Below are 4,005 nucleotides of genomic sequence, written 5' to 3'. Positions count from 1 at the left end.
TGTCACGCCCAATGACTAATGTAGCAACATTATAGTCAGTTGCTACAAGGGTAATTACAGAGGCATCAATATGCTGGACCAGGTCACGAAAGTTACAGAAAGAATTATAGCCCAGTTAATTAAGAGCAGAAATAGATCAGATGAAATGTAGTTTGGCTTTATGCTAGGGAGAAACACCACTGTTGTTTATCTTTATAGTCAGACAATTACAGGAGAATTATTGGGTCAAGATTAAACCATTGTACTTGGTATTTGTTAACTTAGAGAAAGCCTTTGACAGAGTACCCTGTTGTGTGATATGGTGAGCTCTGAGGAAGCTAGGGGTAGATAAGTGGCTTGTGAAAGCCATACAAGCCATGTACAGATGTTTTGTCTGTAAGGTGAGAGTTAACCATGAGTTTAGTGATGAATTTAATGTACAGGTAGGTATTCACTAGGGTTCTGTTTTCAGTCTCCTCCTATTCATCATCATTCTCAAGGCCATTAAAGAGGAGTTCACGACTGGCTGTCCCTAGGAACTGGTGTATGCTGATGATCTTGCTCTTATAGCAGATTCTGTAACAGAAGTGGAAAAGAAGCAGAACCTGGAATCAAAGGTTTACTTAGCAAACTCTAAGGTTTAAGTTAACAATGTAGAAAAGTTGTAGGCAGGAATTCCACACAGTGTACCCAGTGCAAACTATGGACACACAACAAGTGCAGTGGAATAATAGGAATGTTAACAGAGAATGTAGTGTTTGTATGTAGAAGATTCACAGGAGCCATAAAAAACTATAGATACTTGGGAAATCGATTTTCTCAAATGACCCAGAGGCTCTATGGAGGTAGTGAATAATTTCTGCTACTTAGGGGACCTGATTAGCCATGGGGGAAGATGCATGGAAAGTGTAATCACTAGAATAAGAATAGGATGGAGAAACTTCAGAGAGCTTTTACCTCTGTTGACAACCAAAGGTGTCACTCTCTCTCTGAGTCAAAAGAAGATTGTATGATTCATGTATATGAACAGCAATGCTACGTGGTAGTGAGACATGGAATGTGAATGCAGAAGACACGTAGAGGCTAGAGGGGAGTGAAGGTAGTATGCTCCACTGGATGTGCAATGTCAGTTTACATGAGCAACAGAGCACTAGTGTATTGAGAGAAAAGTTAGGCCTAAGAAAAATTAGATGCAGTGTGCAAGAGAAAAGACTGCACTGGTTTAGTCATGTGATACATATGGGTGTAGACAGTTCATACAGAAGTTTCAGTCACTTAAAATAGATGGAACTTGGGGAAGAGAAAGATCCAGGAAGACAAGGGACAAAGTACTGAAAGTTGCTCTCAAAACACTGAGTCTTACGAAGGAGATGACAAAGGACTAAGACATATGGCACTTTCCTGTACTCAAGAAGGCAAGTCTTCTACAACAAAATTAATACCAGTGCTGCAGCCATGCGAAAAGCACTGGTGCTTGTGACACATAAAAAGCACTCATGATGGTGCCACATTAAAAGCACAGGTCCTGATGCCACATACATGTATGTATATTGTATCCAGTATTGCAGGTGCATTCACCCAACCCAATCATACTTTATATATATGTATACACACACACACACACACACACACACACACACACTCACACCCGGAATAGGGTTTGAAAGAATTAAACAGTGCTCGTTGTTATGTAAGTGCGTGTGTATGTGAATTTTTGAGGATGCATACATATGATGCATATGCATGAGTGTGTATGGATAAATGTGTAAGAGTGTGTGTGTGTACGAGCGTTTCATACTTCAAAACCAGTCTTGTGGGAAATTTTACCCCCTTCATATTTATTCTTTTAGTGTATGTGTACCCAGTGATCCGCAACTATAGTAAAAGCCATGTTACCTGAAGTCACGTTTTTTTTTTTATAATTTGATTGTAAACACTCTTGACCTTCTTTTTAACTTTTCCTTCCACATTTATTTATTTCTTCTTTTATTTATTGACTTTATTTATTTTCTTTTTTTTCATTTTATGCTTTATATTTTTATTATGTTATTTTCATATCTAATAGTGTTCTATGACTAAAGTTTGATAAGCAAATGGATAACTAATTACTTAATTTTAGTGTAATTAGTATCATAGATAGATAAGACAATTAAGGATATGAAGACAAGGAAAGTCCCTGGATCATCAGGAATCAGTACTGAGATGCTTAAAATATTTGGCAGCGTAGGATACAGCCTAGTCACTTGTATAGTTAATCAGGTTATCCAGGTAGACATCATCCCCAATAACTGCTGTGGTAGTATTAGTTACTACAAGGGTAAAGGCGATACCTTAGATAGAAACAACTACAAGGGTATCAAAGTGGTAGACCAGGTCATGAAAGTTACAGAAAGGGTTATAGCTCAATTAATTAAGAGAATTAAATTAGATGGGATGCAATTTGGTTTTGTTCCTGAGAAGAGATGTAGTTTGGTTTATTGTGGTAGGGCATGCAGAAAATTTTAACATTACATGTGAGTGGAACATGCAGCACTTCAAGAACTTACTGGGGTAAGCAGGTCTTCTCAAGAACCTCATATCACCAAACATCTCAGTCCACTGTCATCTCATCAGTGAGGTTCAACATCACTACTTCATCCCATGTTTTCCTCTTCCACAGGTGCCATCCACTTGCAGTAATCAGCACTTCTTTATACTACTGTCTTCATTCATACACATCACATGAGAAGAGAACCACAGATGCCTTCTTCCTAGGCAGACAGCTGCAGAAGTATCCGGCAAAGAATAAACCATTGTACTTGGCTTTCATTGACCAGGAGAAAGCATTTGACAGAGTCACTTGTTCTATTATCAGGTGGTCTCTAAGGAAGTGAAGAGTAGATGAGTGACTTGTTACAGCTGTACAAGCCATGTACAGCAGTACTGTTAGTAGGATGGAGTTGGCATGAATACAGTGGAACTCGAAACTGGCTGCCTGTGGGAACTACTGTGTGCTGATGACCTCATTCTTATTGCAAAATCTGTAGCAGAATTGGAGAAGAAATGCATAGACAAGAGAAGAGTGAAGCTAGTGTGCTTTGATGGATATGCAACATTGGGGTGCATGTACGATGAAGTGCAAATGGGTTGAGAGAGAAGTTGAGCATAAGAGGAATCAGATGCAGAATGCAAGAGAGAAAACTATGTTGGTTTGGACATGTGATGTGTATGAATGAAGACAGTAGTATAAAGAAGTGCTGATTACTGCAAGTGGATGGCACCTGTGGAAGAGGAAAACATGGGATGAAGTAGTGATGTTGGACCTCACTGATGAGATGACAATGGACTGAGATGTTTGGTGATATGAGGTTCTTGAGAAGACCTGCTCACCCCAGTAGGTTCTTGAAGTGCTGCATGTTCCACTCACATGTAATGCTAAAATTTTCTGCATGCCCTACCACAATAAACAAAACTACATCTCTTCTTCACATTTCCTCTTTTTCATGCACTACGCTTATGCTTATCTCTCCCTACCCACTCCTGCAGCTCTCACTGCCTTGCTCACTGTATCAGTACTATCCTGTTGTCCCCTGCTCTGTATACCCAAGTTTCAACAGTCACTACATTCTCTCCCACCCTCTTTGCATGCATGTAAACTCCCCACTCACGACCCCTTGGCACTGCTCTAATCATTTACATTCTCATCCCTGTACTTTGAGAGTATGCTCTGGAACATTGCCACCATCTCTCACTTGCTCTCCCTCACCCATGCTTTTTCTCGCTCTCTTCCTCCCTTCTCTCTCTCTCTCTTTCTGTCTCTTTCTTACTCTCTCCTTCTAACTAGGGTAACCATGTGTCTCTTCTACAATGAGACCTGTTTCTGTCCCTCTGTCACATTCTAACTTCTCATCACTCGGCACCTGGCATGTTTTAATGCATCGCAGACTACGACTATATGCTAAATGGTTTAGAAACCATCTGCTGGTATGTTCCAACATTCCATGCCGCAGAAAATATTCAAATATGGATTAGAAGCAGCTCGAGGTA

The 4,005-nt window shown here is 40.0% G+C and overlaps 1 protein-coding gene across 1 annotated transcript in view; it reads right to left on the bottom strand.

Annotated features, from left to right (window-relative positions):
* The window catches only part of LOC106877635 (uncharacterized), a 41,902-nt gene extending 38,999 nt beyond the window's left edge, over window positions 1–2,903 (bottom strand). Inside the window, exon 1 of the transcript XR_016242928.1 lies at window positions 2,526–2,903. The gene's annotated coding sequence lies outside the window, so the exon portion shown is untranslated. The remainder of the gene's footprint in view (window positions 1–2,525) is intronic.
* Window positions 2,904–4,005: the final 1,102 nt, after the last annotated feature.

This window comes from Octopus bimaculoides, chromosome 8 (genome assembly GCF_046866305.1).
Source record: "Octopus bimaculoides isolate indiv1 chromosome 8, ASM4686630v1, whole genome shotgun sequence".
NCBI classification, from domain to species: Eukaryota; Metazoa; Mollusca; class Cephalopoda; order Octopoda; family Octopodidae; genus Octopus; species Octopus bimaculoides.
The sequence above is the reverse complement of the archived record's forward strand: the minus strand, read 5'-3'. Positions and strand labels throughout refer to the sequence as shown.